At 36.6% G+C, this 19,935-nt stretch overlaps 1 protein-coding gene across 2 annotated transcripts in view; it reads left to right on the top strand.

Annotated features, from left to right (window-relative positions):
- The window catches only part of Epha6 (Eph receptor A6), a 969,479-nt gene that overhangs the window by 836,223 nt on the left and 113,321 nt on the right, over positions 1-19,935 (top strand). The gene's annotated exons all lie outside the window — the stretch shown is intronic.

Here is a 19,935-nt window from a genome sequence, read left to right as displayed (position 1 = left end):
ATATTTATTATTTTTCCATTTTTAACCATGCTAATAATTTTAAATGGTACCCCATTAATTAATTCCTCTTTATTTTATTTTCTATTAAATATTTTGAAGTTTCACTGTATTCAATAAGCCTTAAGGTAAATGGAAGTTTGACACTATTGATAAAATATTTTATGTCCTTATTAGTTTTTTTATTGGAATCTCCTATGATAATTTGTCAACATTTTCACAATTTCAGTATAAAATAGGGTTCCATGGAAAGTAAATTAATCTCCGAGTCTGATGTATAAGGTAGAGCTAATCATTGATCTTTTAATTTAACCAAAAACTTTATGAAAATAAAAAATCTATAGGACCTTAAAATACATTAGTCATTTTAGTGAAAAATTGATGTCTCAAACTCCATCTTCTATTTGGAAAATATTGTAATTATTTTCACTTTTCTAAAAACTTTTTCTTTCTTCAACTTATAAATCCATAACTTATCCCAATTATTAGGATTAATAAAAATGCAACCCTAACACTTTGATTTGTATAAAATATTAATTGTAACATTTTAAAATTTTTTACACACGCAATGTATGAAAAATACAAGAAAATAATTAATGAGCTCATTGAGCATAGACATATATACTAATGTATGTATATTTGCAACACTTTAAGTAACAATTTAATTGCTCTTTAAAATATGAAGCCCATAGCCAGAAAAATATCTTCGTAAAACTAGTGAGTAACCCAAAGTTCTGAGAGCTGGGACTAAAGGTAAGCACCACTGAGGCTAAAGAGATGGCTCCGTGATTAAGACTGCTCTCCTGAAGGTCCTGAGTTCAAATTCCAGCAACCACATGGTGGCTTACAACCATCTGTAATGAGACCTGGCGCCCTCTTCTGGTGTGTGTAAAAACAGCTACAGTGTACTTACATATAATAATAAATAAATCAAAAGAAAGAAAGAAAGAAAGAAAGAAAGAAAGAAAGAAAGAAAGAAAGAGAGAGAGAGAGAGAGAGAGAGAGAGAGAAGGGAGGGAGGGAGGGAGGGAGGGAGAGAGAGAGAGAGAGAGAGAGAGAGAGAGAGAGAGAGAGAGAGAGGGAAAGGGAGGCAGAGAGGTCGAGGGAGGGAGGAAAGAAAAATGACATTATTTGGTTAGTTGCCTTTATAATGGACCTGGATAGTCAATCCTAAAATAACAAAGCCATTTCTAAGACTTCCTTGTTTTACATGGCTCCAGCCACATATGTAGCAGAGGATGTCATTATCTGGCATCAATAGGAGGAGAGGCCCTTGGTCCTGTGAAGGTTCAATTCCCCAGTGTAGGGGAATGCCAGGGCAGTAAGGTGGGAGTGGATGAGTGGGAGGGGAACATCCTCATAGAAGCAAGGGGAGGGGGAATGGGATGGGGGATTCCGGAGGGGAAATCAGGAAGGGGGATGTAAATACATAAAATATCCAAAAAAATAAAAATCAGACAGTCTGTGCTTCCCAACACTTTGATATGTTCATTGTTGTTATAGAAGTCTGAACAAGAAATATTGTGATAACAAGGATAAGTAGTCTAAACAAGGTCTTCCTTAAAAGGGCTAAGATTGTATCATAGCATATAAAATAAATTAGACTTTTGGATGAAAGGCATTTCCCATGAAGAAAGAAAGGGGGAAAATATGGAAATATAGGTATATGAACAGGCAGGTGGGTAAATATGTGGACAGTTTAAAATTGAGTCCAGAAGAAGTGATAAAGCCAAGTTCGTCAGCAATAATTTTCAAGGTTCTTGAATGGCACTCCAAGAAATGTGAAAGTTTTTCTATAGCAATTAAGAAATAGCCACTGACTGACAAGTAAATGAATCTTTTATTCCCCTCAGAGGCTTACTACCTTTGTCTGCTAACCTGGAAGCTTCTAGCTTCTGTACACTCTAATCTAGGCCTAGAATGTTCTCCGCCTCTGAGACTTACTGCTGAATAAACTCACCCTTGCCACTTCCTTGTGAACTCTGGCTGGCTGGTTGAACTCAACACTTCTGGCTCAAATTCTTCTCCAAGATGACTGATTCAATCTGTCTTCTCTCAGTTTCTCATTGTTCTGCTTGGCCTCAAACCAACTCTGGCCATTTGTTCTAATCTTCTGGCTCCTTCTTATGCCGACTTCAACTGCTTCTGCTGGCCTGCACTGCACTACATGAACTCATGAATGAACACCACTGCACTGCGTTGCACCCAATGTAATACCTCCCAGCTGACTGACCCAACTCCACTACACTTAACTGACTGGACAGAACTGAAGTCCTCTCTCTTCCTGCACTCCTCTTAAATAGGCTCCATTTCTGGTGCTGGTCTATGACTATTGGGCATATTGTATCTTATCAACCTTTTCTCTGATTTGCTGCTTTGTCTGTCCCTCAATTAGACATCATTGTTTGGGATTAAAGGTGTGTACTAAGTTTACATCTATATTCCAGATGTACCAGATCATACCCTAATCCAGAGCAGTAACAGAGCATGTTACTGGATTAAAATTTTTCTACTTTGGCACAAATCAAAGAACAAAACAGTACATTCATGTCATAGAAGATGTTGCTAACAACAACAAATAAATGAAGGGAAGAATAAAGAAAAGAGGAATTGGTAGTAAAATTTCCAGGTAGGCATTATTTCTACAGACCCCAAAGCTCACACAGGCTTACTAGAGTAAGGGCAGCTAGAATAAAGGAGAGAGGAAAGGATTGAAATCATGATAACCATATAATAGTCAAGATTCAATAATTAATCAGGCATAAATTATATAGAAAAGGAGGAATTAGAGAAGGCATTACTATAAGTAGATTTAACAGCTAGTTGTTGAGAGACACTATTAATCATGACATAGAATCCCCATTAAAGATGCCCTAGATACCAGGATTAGATCACAAGTAAAAACATCACAAAGAAAATCATAGCTCCTCTACCTCAGAGTCTTTCAGACAATGACGGCAAAGATCGTGGTTCTGTTGAAACTTACATAAAACTTTTTTACTTCATGGGCATGAAACTATACCACAATTCATTGAAATTAAGTAAGAAATGGTAACTTTAATGACAAGTACTTCTTGCTAAACCAAATAAATATAACATTTAAAATCTAGCTCCCTTCTTCAGGTATTAAAGAAAGTTTGACTCTGCTTTTCAAAGTTAATCAGTGGATAACATTCTTGGAACACAACTTCACTATAAATTACGTTATTTTCTTTTTGTATAAATATATTTTCAATTGTCTCATTATTTGTAATAGTTTTATCATGCTCATAAGAAGGGGACTGGAGCAAAAACAGGTCTGTGAAATATTTAAAAACAAGAAAACACAATAGGAAAAAAAATCTGTGTTTAGTTTTTCTTTAATTTTCTGTCTACTTGTACACTACATCAAATCTACTCTTTCCTAAACAAAATGAAGGCCAAATAAAAAAGCATTTTTCACTAATGCCTCTTTGTTTATTTAAAACAAAACCCGTATTACAACAAAAGCAGAGAGAACTCACTAAGTACAGCACAGGCCCAGGGGACCCGGTGCTTACCATGGCACTGAACTGAGGCACAGGCCGCCATAAGTAGAGTGGGTTTGTGATCCAGCATGGCCAGACCAGGAAGAAATGTGAGCAAAGAAGTCACCCTATTATAAATAAATGAATTCTTTATATTTAAAATCCATATACTTATAATATATAACAGTATTTCTACATTATAAAACTACATAAAGTAGGTTAACAGATGAGGTTTACAATTAAATGTAACTAGAGATTCTCATGTTTGTTTCTACACTTGAGTATTAATTGGTCCTGATTTGGATCTAAAGCCGACTCTTTTAATGTGTACCCAATACCATTAATTATGGAGCTTCCACATTGGTATGTTGTTCTTTAATGGATCAGTTGTGGAGTGGGTTCAGATTACTTCTTATGAGAAAATACTCCCACTCTGTAGAAAATAGCCATGCTTGTACTGTGTCAGCCTCCAAAAATGAAAGTACACACATGACTTATACCCTATGAATCCTGAACTAATGGACAAGTCTACCATGCATTGACTACCTAATTGTCATGAGTCAGCAATATAAGGCATGCATGCACACATATCAGAAGAATCGGCTTCACAGTTTACAGATAGGCAGCAGAGCACACAAGTTCTAGATTCACTGTGTGGGATCTCAAAAGCCTCCCAGGGTGGATGGAGTCTTAACCAGTCAGGACCTCCTTCATATTGCCATTGAGAAACACTGAATTGTAGGCAGGTCCATGGCACATACCTCCAAACAACCAGGCTTAGTGGCCAAAGCTTGCAAGGACTTCTTGAATCCACAGAAGAGAGAAACAGGCTCCCTGAGAATTCTTCCCCAGCTCTAGATGTTACGTACCCTAGAAGGTGTAGGCTGGCTTGTGTTGTTTGAAACAATACCCCTATTAGGGGTATTTATATTCCCAGACCGTTCCTCTGTGATTCTTAAGAACTAAAATCAAGAAGAGGCGGTGACTCAGTGGTTGCAATACCCTCTAACGAGCTATCTACACCGACAAAGACTGTAGGCGAGAACAGATACACAGCTACATGGAGACAGAACCCAGAATAACCAACTGCAGCATATAATAGAGCTCATATCTCTGCAGACATAAAGAGTGAACGATGCAGTTTAAAAGGAACTTCAGTAATAGCAAATGCTTCCAGGAAAGCACTTAAACCCTGAACTAAAATACATCAAGCCTCTGCTAAGAGACCTTGGGACTTGGTAATGATAGGGACAACATGAATTGTGCAATGTAGGCCAAAGATAGAAGAAAATAAGTGACACAGAAATAGTGTCTTGACAAGAAGTAAGGCCTCGCTTTTCTGTACCAATTCTGTGAAAAACTTTTCAGATTCTCAGAAGAGTGACCTTTACCCAAAAATACAAATGGAGTTTATCCTTTTTTTTTAACTAAGTTAATCTAAACAGAAATTATTGACTCTTTGGGTGTTTTGATATTTGTTTTGTTTTGTTTTGTTTTTTTCACATTCGATAAACAGTCTCCTGTCTGGTTAAAATTTAAGGGCTGAAAAATCTGTTCCATTTTGAAATCTGACACATATTCACATGGACAATTGCTTTATAACCAGTCCAAAAAAGGTACCCTAGCTCATTTAAATATTGCTAGGCAACCACTTCTTATACTTATATTGAAACTGCTAAGCCTCTTTGCTTTCAATTATGGAAATGAGGACCTATGTACCTTAAAAAGAACATTAAAACATGTATTTTGGCTCACACTCACACAATGTAAGAGATCATTTTTATTTGGAATATAATGGTAGTGTTATTCTTAATTATGATAATGATTTCTGTTATATTTTAAAGATGAAAGCAAAGATCAGGAACCATCATATGAAGCCTGACAGGATTCTGTGGCTTTGATTGCTACTTCTCATGTCACCTGAGGAAAGTTTTGCTTGTTGTTCTTCACCAGCAGTAATAGCATATCAGTACTTTCCTTACTGGAATACAGAGTATAGTAATTGATAACATAATCTGGACTTAGATTTCTGTTAGCATCTTAGTTTTGGTAAATTCGACTTCATGTGCTCTCTTTCCATATTCTGTAAGAAAAGCCATATGGGAAATGTTAAGTCTACCAGCCTAAGAAGATATGGCCTCTACTTAATGTGTAGATTATTGCAACTAATAATGCAAGAGATTGAAAGGGGCCTCTGGACATTTACATACTGACATTAATTGAGAGCTCAACTTCAAACCTAATCCAAGTATTTATGAATTGTCTTGACTTTTTATATTAATTTTTAGATCTTGGAATTACCTTTTTCAGGAATAAATGTGCTTAATGCAAGGATAAATTGACAATATTCTGTTAGCTGAGCATAGTGACATAAGCCTGTAATCCCAGAATTTAGGAGCTCAAGGAAAACATATTGTAACCTTGGGGGTAACCTAGGCTATATAGTAAGACCCTCACTCAAACAAACAAACAGAACAACAACAAAATACTTTAAGCTAAACTTAGTAACTGATCCCCCCCCCCCGCGAGTTGTGCTAAAACTCCAAAGTAACACGTACGCAGAGTATTTACTCATTTGTTTGTTTTACATTAAAATTTTACTCTAGAATGTGTCTTGGGAGGAAAGAAAAATAAAGTTTTCTATTGAAAACAATTGTTCTTTTACTTCTAAAATTGAGGGAAGGAAACTGTTCTTTGACATCCTACCAAGACACTTTTTGTTCATTAGAATGTGGTGTAGGGACTGGCAGGAGGCTAAAGAATAGTTTTTATTTCATGTTTTAGAGCTTTGCAAAGCTAAAAATTTAGCAGATAAGAAAGTATCGGTACAAGGCAGATACTAAGGCAGAAAACTTCAATAACTAGCAACCTTCACAAAGCTACATGCGGGGGGCGGGGGGGACCAGATTCTTGTACAGCATTCACTGAAAATTCCAGATGAAGGAAGTGGCTATTTCTTTTAGGCTAAATGCAGCAATAGAAGTAAAAAGGGAAGGTAACAAAAATAGTGATATTATCAGAAAGCTATTGATAGAGATTAAAATAACTTCTTGCTCAATAAAACAGGTGATGACAAGCTACACATTGGAAAATGAAAAGAAACAAAATCCAGGCTAGAAGAATCAGATCTACCTTCAAGGAAGGCACTTACCATTAGGAAAAAAAGAATAAAATGCTGTTTAACCCACTCACAAAGACAGTTCTTACTCAATTGATCCTATGATAGCTGTTGATCAAAAGAAGTTAACTCCCAGGACATTATCATTAACTGAGGAGAAAAAACCACATATGTCAATAGAGGATTTCTAAATTGAAAAGAAACAAAGTATTCTTGAACTGAGAGGGGGAGAGAGAGAGAGAGAGAGAATTTAATAGGCTAATGTATAAAAAGAAAATCTGAGTTCTTAATGATTTTTTTTGCAATGTGCTATTTTGGTCATAGAAATTCTAATGGCATAAGTCAATTTAAATATATGTCATATATATACACACACACATACATGTAGGTATGTATGTATCTTCTAAGACTCATAAAGTTTCATCAATATAACTACCTATAAATGGGCTTAATGACAATAGACATGCTAAAATGAATGGGAGAAAACCATGATGCCTAAACCCTACAGAACTTTTGAAGCTACAGATAACTGAGTAAAGCAAAAAACAAAAACAAAAACAACAACAACAACAACAACAACAAAAAAAAAAACCCGAGTAAAGCTGAGAAAAAGGGAGATAGTTTTTGACCAGAAAAGAGTTTACCAAGTGGTCATCTTGAAAACATTGTACAGAGGGAGAAAAATATATTTAGTAATGCATGTGTGCATACATATATGCATGTAACAACAATTAATAAAAGAGAAGTTATTAGTTTGAAAGAGCTAGGAAGGTGTGATGACTATTGCTGGTTGTCAACTTGGCTATATCTTGAATGAACTACAATGCAGAAATAGAGGGCATGATCTGGGTTTTTGAGGCAGGAAGATAACATGTCTTTGATCTGGATCTTGATGGTGGAAGTCACAGGCTTTTGATCTGGATCTTGAGAAGGAAGATACACCTTCTGTTGGAAGCAATGGATGACAATGGACGAAACAAAGGTTCATTTTTTGCCTGCTTGTCCTTGCCTTTGCTAGCAAATCCATTCTTTCTCTGGCATGGAAGCCTACTTCTTCAGAATCCCAAAATATACAGAAGACCAGCTGAGGAACCCAGACTTGTGGACTGAACAACTACTATACTCTTGGATTTTCTGTTCACAGCTTGCTATTGTTGGATTAGCTGGAATGCAGCCTGTAAGGCATTCCAATAAATTGTGTGTGTGTGTGTGTGTGTGTGTGTGTGTGTGTGTGTAATTTATAAGGAATGTAGATAGATGATAGATAGATAGACAGACAGACAAAGGGACAGATTCATTCCCTAAGTTCTTGACGCTTGAGAACCCTGACTAATATGGAAAGTATATGAAAGGGTTTGGAGTGAAGGAAGAGAAGAAAAAAATTGATGTAATTATAATCTCGAAAATAAAAGAAACTGTTTTTAAAAACTTATTTCTAGAACCTAATGGGCTCCACCCATTGTATGAAAATACCAAGAAAAAACTTACAATATAAATAAAAGGACAACAAAGTTCTATAGCAGCCACAAAGAACATGACCTAAGTACAGAGGCAGAGTCATCACCTGTGGTAAGCACCATAGGCACCAGGCTAAATCACAGGCTGGGAAAAGCAAAACCTTAATGGTGACTCTCTTCAGAGACAGTGGGAAAGGGTGTGCCCGTTTAGAATATAGCACTTGGGTTACTCGAAAGTGGCAAATCTTAAGCAAGATAGAAGCAGAGGCTAATACATTTTCAAAGAAATGATCATCTAAAGAGTCATCCCCAGGTAGGGTACAGGTCACTGGTAAAGCATTGGCATGGCCTGTGCAGAGTCCTGGAGTCAATCCCAATGAAATTAAATAAACAGCATTCAAGAAAATGGGCATTTCTTAAAGATCTCTCATCTCTGAGATTTAAGAAACAATAGATTATTAGCCCCAGTGCTCCTTGTAGGAAGGGAATAAAGCAATTTAACTATAATCACTCAAAGGGAAGAAAATGATATAGACTATAAGGCTAGATGTTCAGGTTAGATAGGACAATCTAAGTCAGGTTAGGTAGGACAATCTAAGGCAGGTGTAATCATAAGAGGGTAAACAGTGCTAGGGAAAGTATTTCATTCATTCATTTATGAAGAGTAAGCACTCTAAGAAAAACATGCTAGGTGTAATCCTATCTCTTCGATATGTGTCTTAAAGAAAAATACTCTAAGGCCTCAGAACTGGAAGTCATTCTTCAAAAGAAGACTGTTAAGAATCCATCTTTCTAAGGACCCTGATATAGCTGTCTCTTGTGAGGCTATGCCTGTGACTGGCAAACACAGAAGTGGATGCTCACAGTCAGCTATTGGATGGAACACAGGGCCCCCAATGGAGGAGCTAGAGAAAGTACCCTAGGAGCTAAAGGGGTCTGCAACCCTATGGGTGGAACAACAATATGAACTAACCATTACCCCCAGAGCTCGTGTCTCTAGCTACATATGTAGCAGAAGATGGCCTAGTCGGCCATCACTGGGAAGAGAGGTCCCTTGGTCTTGCAAACTTTATATGCCTCAGTACAAGGGAACACCAGGGCCAAGAAGTGGTAGTGGGTGGGTAGGGGGAATGGGAAGGAGGGTCTGGGGGACTTTTGGAATAGCATTTGAAATGTAAATGAAGAAAATGGCTAATTTAAAAAAATAAATTAAAAAAAAGAATCCATCTTTCTATTCAACATATGCATAGTTTAATTGGTTCTTTTAATTTTTGTTTTTGTTTTAAGGGATTATAGCACTTCAGATTCATGCACAACCCTGGAAGATACAAGATTTATTTATTCTTGACTTTTCACCTTTATTTATCCTTGTTTGTTTGTTTATGTATAGAGTCAGAGGATAAGGCTGCAAATACCTTTAACTACAAAGCCATCTTGCTAAACCCTCTTCTTGGCAGCTTTTAAAATCTGTCCAGTACGTATACTGGTTTACTATAGTGACTACTTAATTACTGTGAATAAGGAAGCTATGGAGAAACAGGTGGGAAGTATTGAGACTATTAGCATAGTGTCCTCAGCAGAGCCACCATTAATTCTCAGTTGTTACTGTTAACCACCACCCAATACTGGGTATGCCTGGAACAACCCTAAATAAAATGTAACAAAATGAAAAGTCTGCAATACAAAGAAGCCCAAGGAACCATTAATGAAACATTAATAACGATAGATTAGGTTATTCACAGCAAAGAAGATGATACCATTTTTCAAAATCTCTGAAAATGTATACCATAATACTTTGAGCACAACACGGATAATCTAAGACAGATGGAATGCAAAATCACAGAATGTACATTTTAAGGGAAAGGCAGCCACCTCTTCTTTTCAATACTTTTTTGAAATTAAAACTCAATTACATCATTTCCTCCCTTTTCTTTCCTTTTCTTCCTCTAACACTTATGAGTGAATCCCATTGCTCCCTCATAAAATCATGGCTTTTATTCATTATTAAATATGCATAGTATTGCTATGTATATTACATAGTAATAACACTTTATATTCCTAACTATATAAGTACGATAAGATCAGTGTGCATAACTAACGTTGGGCCCTGACATCACTCTCTCTCTCTCTCTCTCTCTCTCTCTCTCTCTTTCTCTATCTCTCATACACTCACACACATATATTCATGTGTGTGTGTGTGTGTGTGTGTGTGTGTGTATAAAATTTCACTCTGCACAAAATCTATAATGTATATACATAGATATAGATCACAGAATTTTATATATTTATTTAATTATTTTGGTATATATTAAATGAATATGTTGTCAGGGTTCAACCCTAAACATCCAGTACTTCTAACCCTGATGCTAACCATGAAGAATGTTATCTGAACTTTTAAAAGGGGGATCTACCATTTGCAGCAATATAAAACACCCTGAAGAGCTAAAAGACATTATGCAGAGTGAAATAATTCAGACACAGAAAAAATATACAACTTATCTCACATATATATAGAACTGCAATTAGTCCATATCAGAGACGTAGAGAAGAAATGGGACATGTTGGCCAGAGAATATCAAATTTCAGTTGATCAAGGAAAGATCTGTAATAGGAATAATACTGTACTTTATTGGTGACATTCAATATGAGAAGTGCATTTAATTCTTCTGACAAGAAAGAAAAGAGTGGGGGGAAACATGCAAACTTGTTTTATTATAGCAGTCATTTCATGTAAATGAATTCATCGTATATGAAAGCATTATTCATATATATTATATAATTTGTTTTTCCATTTTAATTCATTAGGCTTGTAGAAAAAAGAGTTTCTCAGAATTTGGGAACAAGACAGGTATATGATTGTGTTCTTGACTCATTACAACCTGAGGGCTTCTAAAATGGTGGGTAGTAAGTGCCTACTGGATTCCAGACTCTGTCCTACAGATTTTCCAAACAAGTCAGTCTCTTGGACTTTGCAGTTCTGAGTATGTTGTAATAAATATATCTTTAAAATTTTAAAAATGTATGCAATTATAGGCATAAAATAATAATAATTGCAGCAAATGCGTTGGAAGATGTGGCCAGAAAATACTTCTTTAATTAGGGGCATTGAAACAAGACCTTAAAATTAGGAAGGTGGCAGCCAAGAAAATATCTGATGCCAGAATGTTCTAAGGCAAGGCAAGAAAAAAAAATCTGCAGGTGGGAATGAGCTTGGCATATTTTGCAACTAGGACTCAGGCCAGAACGGGTGATGCACAGAAGAAGTGATGAGAAAAGTCCTATAGGAATTCAGTGTCAGAGAAAGAAGTGGAAATTTTAGTGTAACTACAGGCAAAAACCACTGAACATTTGACAGAAAAGATGATAGAATTGATGCTCTAAGAGCTACCTGTGCCTGGCATGTTGAAAAGAATGTATAAAGGAACAAGGAAAGATATAGGGAAGATGCTTGATTCAGAACTGGTACTTGGTATAAATCAGTGTAAACCCAAAGATTGGAGAAGGGCAGGCAGCCTTGGGGAACAAAATCTCTGAGAAAAGAAAAAAGGCAGGCAAAATAGATACTGTCCTGATAATTTGTGGAGTGTGTGTATGTGTGTGCGTGTGTATGTGTGTGTGTGTGTGCTTTGCTTTGCTTTTTATAAGTTAAGAAATTGAAGTGCTGGAGAGATGGTTCAGAGGTTAAGAGTACTGACTGCTCTTCCAGAGGTCCTGAGTTCAATTCCCAGCAACCACACAGTGGCTTACAACCATCTGTAATGGGATCTGATATACTCTTCTGGTGTGTCTGAAGACAACTACAGTGTACCTATATAAATAAAAATAGATAATATTTTAAAAAAGAAAAAGAAAAGAAATTGAGAGTGAAAGAAATTTAGTGATGTGCTCACCACCATAACATATGGTCATTTTATAAAATCTAGAGTGTCTAGAGCAGTATATAAGACCCAGTAGGCACTTACTACACACTCATTTCACACGATCTCAGGAGATTCAAGAACATGGTCATTTCATGGCTGTCTTGTTCCCAAATTCTGAGAACTTTTCCCTTCTACAAGCTTAATGAATTAAAATGAAAAAGCAAATTATATACACATATATGAATAATGTTTCTATGTGGGTCATCAAATAGTTTTAAGTAATAATATTAAAGAAAGTGCTTGTCCAAGAATTAAATAATAACCCTCCGATATTTCCCTTTTTCCTCTTTCAGAACTTCCCTGTGAGAATTCTTTCCTTTCATTTTCAAACTCCTCTCTGTCTGTCACCTTGAAACCCTTGCAGAACAGGACAGTAGCCATGAGAGTTTTGGCAGGTTTAGAAATGCAAAGAATCATCACTTGAGATATTGATAGATACAAATCATATAAGTCTATGTATTTAATCATTTTGGTTTGTTGAGTTTGTAAATTTTCCCACAGTGCATATTTTACTTGTATTCTAAAAGAATAAAAATACTATACATCTCAAACATAGAGAAACAGCTCCTGATAGAGTTGCAAAACAATTTCTTCTGCTAGGTATCAGACAGTGACTAAGCAATGTGTTAATGGGGCTTCTCTACTGACAAAGCTGGCTGGAGATCGTTTTTGCTGGATCACGTTTTCTTTTGACTGAAAGACAAGACGATAAAGGAAATGAACATTCCTATCTCACTGATTTTTCACAGTATTCTGGAACATAATCCCAAGAAGTGCCAGGTTCCTTCAGAGATTTACATTTAACATCTGGTCTTCATTGTCACCACTAGAATTACCATCACACTATTAACTTTTATAGGCTGATAGCCCTGAGTCCAAGATGCAATCTGAAAAGAGGATGACTGAGTCTTGAATTTCAAACATTACAAAACTTTATCAGTAACCTTGTTAGCAAGGAGGTACCCTTTCCCCTGGTGGACTCTGTTCCTCAGTTGGCCATCTGTTGATAAGCTTAAGAAGGCCATTACTTATCAGGATTTTACAGGTTCCATATTGGCACAACATACCAAAGATGTCAAGGAGAGAGTTACCCCTTATCTGCATAATCCTTAGGTTTCATCATCAAGGCATTGCAGTATTCCAGTGTGGATGCTTTTCCATTATAATAAATAAAACACTATGGACATCATATAGTAGAGGAAACAAGAAGTATAAGCTTGGAGCTCTGATTTTTAATCTCAATTTGACCATAATTTAGTAAACAAGATGAATCACTCATTTAAAAACCCTCATGCTTCAGTGGCTGCATCTGGAAGAGAATTAATAAAACTGTCCAGTTGCCACAGAAACATTGTAAGAAAATAACAAGCTAAAGTGTGGCCACTGTTGAGACTGCTCACTTAAGAAATACTTTGAAGCATTTATAGTGAAGACTTCTCATTTTGGCCAAGATTTGTCTTCGTTCATCAGGCCCAAGAGAAGAGTAACAACATGCGATCAGAAATTTTGAGTTTTCAATAAACACCCAGGCGACTGTAATTCAATTTATCTGAGGACCTCATCTTGATTAGCTAGGCTAACAAAGCCTAGACCCACACCCAATTATCTCCTCCTGCAGCTTTGTGCATCATTAAAGATGACAGAAGTTACAAGCAGATAAAAGACTTGTCAATACAGTGGGGAAAGGGATAGAAGAGGAAGGGGAAGGTGGGAGAAACAGAACACTAGAGTTTGTCTCGTTCAATTTATGAGAACAAATTTCCAGCAAGCTAAATCTCTTCTCTGGTACTGTTTTAATCTATGACATTCCATACAGCTCAAATACTTTATTCTCAATTTCTGAGAGAAGATTGTTTCAAGCATAGAATATATTTTATAATAATGAAGCCATTGACCCCTATAGTACATACTTACTTGACAAATTTAGCATTCTCAACTTTTCTAGAGTCTTCCTAAAGATTTTTCCCACTCTCTCTTTAGAAACCTGCAATACTTGTGCTCCTCCATCAGCATTTATTATCATCCTGTAAAATTCCATTCAAATATTTTATGATGTAGCTATAAACTGTAGGCAAATAGCAACACCTTTTTGCAGATAGCAAAATTACTTAAGTTGCCTCAGTTTTTATCTCAGTTGTATTAAAGTAAGTATATGTATTTCAAATTATGTAATTGAACATTTGATATCTGTAAAATTAGTGAAGTTTCAAAGTACTAGAAATAATCAGATTTTGCTTGAAATTCAACAGGTCTCATAGGAATAAAACCAAGCTTTGGGAGCGATTCTTGTGATCCCTTTATAAGAACTATGCGTGCTGAGGAGTGGAGGAGATGGATAAAAGCTGATAAATCCTTTCATGAATGTCCATAAACAGAAGCTGTCAAAAGATCATGAGGCTGTTAATGCTGCCATGGCTTCCTATGGCTCCTGAATGGGGCATAGTACATTTTGGAAACTTTTCTGGATACACACAGTGTGTTTTTCTTAGTTGAAAATTGCCAAAAATAAAAGACACATACTTTATGAAAATTAATCGAGGTATTTTTCATGTGTATCTTCTTAAAGACAAAATTTTCCGAGCCTTTCTCCTATATAGGGGAGAACTGAGCAAAAGAATATATCTCTTAGTAGTTCAGTAAGACATTGGTCAGATTTCAGTTGAGATTCCAGAAGCTGGCTCTACATTGATTCAGTCAGGGTTCTCATCCATTAAAAATAAATGAAGATTTAAATGGATGTATAATCTTGGTGAAATGATCAAATGTAAAATTGTAGAAAAAAATGAGTTGTTGAGTGAAGTAGTAATTGTTTACAATGAGAAAGATGAGATGTAGGAGAAATAGAAATTTGTATAAAAATAAAATAAAACATGTAAGCTTTTCAGCAAGTATTTTAAATGGTTAGTTGTTTTTTCTAGGTATGAAATAATTTTGTGAATCCTGGAAGAAATATGAAAGCATTCCATTGGCCATGGTTTCTCAACCTGAGTTGAGACCCTTCACAGGGGTCACATATCAGATATCCTCCACTTCAGATATTTACATTACAGTAGCAAAATTATAGTTAAAAATGAACAATGAAAAAAATGTATGGTTGGGGTCACCACAACATGAGGAAGCATATTAGAAGGTTGCAGCATTGGGATGGTGGAGAACCACTGCCATGGGGAAAAAATCACCATGGGCCTAGATGTGAGGCAGTGGACGCATCTACAGACTTGGCTACATTAAATCCACACCTCACACTCTCATGGTTATAGACGGGGGAAGTCTGTAGCGAGTCCCACTGTGAGATTAAACTCTAATTATAGAGGCAATAATTCAACTTGAAGAACATGTTAAATTACCACAGGGGATTTTCCATATGCTGAAAAAATTACCACAGGTTAAACAATGAAAATGCAAGCACTACTTTGAGGAGAAAGAGATATTTATGCATTTCCCCAAATTTTATGGTTATGTCTCTCAATTAATTTATTTGATATGACAATATACAGATTAATTTGGGTGGGTTTTTTTATTTATTTCTATTTTACCTAGGGGATATGCCCTGTGGTGTGTGTGTGTGTGTGTGTGTGTGTGTGTGTGTGTGTGTGTGTGTGTGTGTGTATGTTGAATATTGTGTTGTAGAAGAGGCATGTTGTCCGTACACATGAATGTACAACCACTTATCCTCTTACATAAACGTGACAAGGTCAGAGCAGGAAGTTGGATATCTTTCTCTGTTGCTGTATACATTTTTTCCTTGAGATGGGATCTATCTCTGAATGAGAAACTGGTCAGTTCAGTGAGGCTGGCTGGCCAGGAATGCCTTGAGGGGTCTGCCTGTTTCTGTACCCCAACACTGAGATTACAGGCATCTTTGGCTTTTTATAAGGATGCTGAGTATTCAGAAACGCCCCTTTGCCCTCTGAGTCATCTTCCCAATACTTGTTTGTTTGTGTCAGTTTTAACTAAGTAGCCCTGACTGGCTAGAATTGGCATTCTAGACCAAGATGGCTTTGAATTTATGGCAATCATCCTGCTTCTGCCTCCTCAGTACCAAGATTATAGGTTGGTAATTTTGTTTGGTTGTTTGGTTGTTTGGTTTTTGTTTTTGTTTGGTTTGGTTTGTTTGTTTGTTTTGAGACAAAGTTTCTCTGTGTAGCCTTGGCTGTCTTGGAACTAACTCTGTAAGCCAGGCTGGCCTCAAACTCAGATCTGCCTGCCTCTGCTTCCCAAGTGCAAGGAGGAAAGGCGTGCGCCATCACTGCCTGGCTTATTTTTTTTTTTTATCCTAAGACAAATATCTAATAGAAATGCATATTTTCTATTGTGTTTTAAATCTAGTATCTAGCTGTGTATTTGCTTTTTGTGAAATATTCTTTAAAACATGTTGACAGAATAATTATAATAGTAGTCACATAGAATATTATTCCTTATTCTTTGCTTGGCCTTTTGTATTGTTCCCCTGGTTTTTCAAAATATCACAATATTTTTTTACTAGCTCTCCAGCTTTCAATTTTAGGGATTAATCCAGGTCATATTCCAACAACAACAAATACATTTAAAAAAAAAAAAACTCATTATGTTCCACAGCTCGCTAAATCACAATCTCCCTGCCATTCACACTGACAGGAGATGCAATGCAAATGAATTTGAACTTCACAACCTGAAAGGTTGTTGGGACCAGATTGCAAAGCTTCTTATCCTTCGCTGTGGCTTGAGTTTGCTTGTCTAGGACAATGCAAATTTTTAAAAAGTGAAAAATTGGCTCCTTTTTACAATAGATACAAGAATGAGAAAAACACCAAGAGGGCACAATTTGACAGACATATGCCCCATCCAAATAGCATCTTGTAAAATGAAGTGAGCCTGATTTGTGTTGTGAGTACATTAATAGATGTCATTTATTGAGTCTTTTCCAGTCCTGAAATCATTAGAATGATAAAAGTATTACTTAAGTTTTCCTAAAATGTGGAATATAATTCACTATGTAAGAAGTTAACTATAGATGTCCTTAACACTAAGAAAATGAGATCTAGGTTCATGGGTAAAGACCTTTCCTTACTTGCACAGAGCCCTGGGTTTGATCCCAGCATAAATTAAGTAAATGAGCAAATGAATAAATGAGCATCAATTATTAAATCCCAACTTCTCTTAAGTAAAACTCAGAAAAGCTGCAGCTAAAATATAATGCTTTTATTTTTGTTTAATTGAATCCTTCCCATTTTCAATGAGTCTTCTCTCTGTCCTGCACTTTAATCAATACATTTGCACAAAGCCCTTGTTAGGTCTCAGCTTTTCCATTCTACTTCCTCCAATGAAGTATTAATTCCCTATTGTATTTTACAATCCGTAAATAACCTCCCTTTGTATGGTAAGATCATACCTCCAATCTCCTTTTGTGCCTTCACACTATACATCTTATTTTTCACATAAATCATGTGTAATGTTACCAAAAATAATTTCAGAGTAAGAATCGTTTTAAGCAAAGTAACGTAGCTCAGAAAGATAGATTTCTTGTTCTTTCTCATTTGTGGGTCCTAGTCACTAACCGTTAAGTGTATCTAGATGGAGTAAGTGTAAGCAAAAGCAAAAGAATTCAAAATGGGCCACAAGACTTTACAGTCTGTTCTGTCTTCTAAGAGGTCCAGAGGACAAAAGAACAAAGTAGAAGGGTACTTATCATAAGTTACGTGTACAGAGAGATGAGGCGATTGTACAAGAATCATCCCAAATGAATTATGTAGTCTCCCTCACTCCCTTTCAAATTTGCACCCCTTTCCTCTTTAATTATTACTATTTACACACATGAATATTTGTGTGTATACACTCAACTTGATGAGTCCATGGTAGTGCTGCTCATAAGTATTCATGTCCTTTTATAGTATTTTTATTCTGTGTAAGTTCCATACATTAACTCAATATATGTTGAACATATTCACCCACCACTACCTTTTTCCAGCCTTCCCTAGTGCTCCCTTGATCATCTCCCAGACAATTTGCTGACTTATTTTAGTTTCTGGTATATATAGTTACATATCTGTCTATAGGTAATATAGATAGATACAGATATATTGCTATATCTAATCCATTCTGCCCATATGCACATAGATGGGTCATCATTCCCTGAAGAATAAACAACCTGCCAACAGCCACATCCCAAAAGGAGAACAAGTCTCACTCCTTCAGCAAGCATCAACTATTAATAGCTTTTCTGAAAGAGGAGGAGGCTTGGGGTCACCTACACCATCCAAAAAGCATTGTTTAATGTATGGCTTTAGACCTGTAGACTGTCTATATTTCAAAGCAATCCAAAGAGCTGAGGGAATAAAAAAAAAGTGATGAAGAAAGATGAACTAATCAACCCTCCATTATTTGGGGATTAAGCAATCAACCCATACATGTATGCAAATATTTCCTGGCTAATGCTATTAAGATGTTTTGATAAGCAATGATCTTACATATGACAACACAACGAAAGCAAAATGAATGTTTTTTACCAAAGTAGTCTACAAGCAGAGAAGCTAATAAGTCGCCGTGAAGGCCGGGTTTTTCTTTGGTGAGATGATCTCAGAGGTCAGGTTTCAGCCCCTGAGCTGTGAGATAAAAGACACCCAACACTGACTGTAAGAATGTGCCCCAGCTCACCTCGTCTCTACAAATCAGAGATAAGCAGTCTCCCATCCTTCAGCTGGTTTTTATGGAAAATAATTCTATAGGAGATTAATGCCATTTCTTTTTTTTTTTTTCTTTTTTTTCCAGACACAGTTTCTCTGTATAGCCCTGGCTGTCCTGGAACTCACCCTGTAGACCAGGCTGACCTCGAACTCAGAAATCCACCTGCCTCTGCCTCTCAAGTGCTGGGATTAAAGGCGTGCACCACCACTGCCTTGGCGAATGCCATCTCTTAAATCACAAAATAGAATAAATCTCCTGGGAATGCTTACAGATACCTTCTTTTGTGTCATACTCTTAACAGCCAGTCATATCCAGAGGGGAGCTAGAAAGGGGAAATGAGTGGGTATGACCATATTTCATTGTATGTACTTAGGAAATTATCAAATAATAACCTAATGGGAAAAACTGAAATACATACTTACTTTAGTGAATGTCTACCAACAAGAAAACAGATAACATAAGAGGTGTTGTCGTGTACTGACTACACAAAAAAGGTTGCCAGTTTGGAGCCCAAATTTATCATCTTTCTTCACATTCTCTTAATATATATTTCTTCCCACAGTTATCACCCAGAACCTTGTCCAGAGACTGTCCTAAAAGCTACTGCCTCCTAATTGGCCTATAGGCAAAAGAATCTGGGAAGCAATTTGAAATTTACATCTTACTAAGGGCAGGCTTTGGCCTGAGACTAGCAGAATCAGGGGCATAAAGACCCCAGCTCTGCCTCAAGACAACTCTTGAAAATGCGGAAAAGAGAACAAGGGGAGTAGCAAAGAGAATTGAAGGAGGAAGTCTGGGTTTCACCTGTATTAGAGACAGTCTGGAGGGTGCACACACACACACACACACACACACACACACACACACACACACACACAAACACACACACACATATGTCTGTGTGTATGTACAGGTAATCTTCCCATTGCATGGACGTGGGAGAACCAGAGGTTGATGTCACATGGCTTCCTCTAATAGTCTCTACTTTATCTTTTGAAACAAAGTTGGAATCAGTAGTTCATCGTTTTTGGTAAATCGGCTGACCTGTGAACAACGGTACTCAGCCTATATGCACTCCCTAGCACTGGGATTATAGGTACAGAACCTTTTACTTGGGCGCTGAGGTTCAAATTTAGGATTTTCTGTTTGCACAACGAGCACTTTACCCACTGAGTCACTGCCCTCACCCAGGAATCCTATGTTTTAAACCAGGTTGAAAAAACAGGTAATTGTAATTTTACATATGACTGTTACTGAATAGTTTTAAATCTATA

This window comes from Mus musculus, chromosome 16 (assembly GCF_000001635.26).
Source record: "Mus musculus strain C57BL/6J chromosome 16, GRCm38.p6 C57BL/6J".
Lineage (NCBI taxonomy): Eukaryota > Metazoa > Chordata > Mammalia > Rodentia > Muridae > Mus > Mus musculus.
This window is presented reverse-complemented; position numbering and strand designations above follow the sequence as displayed.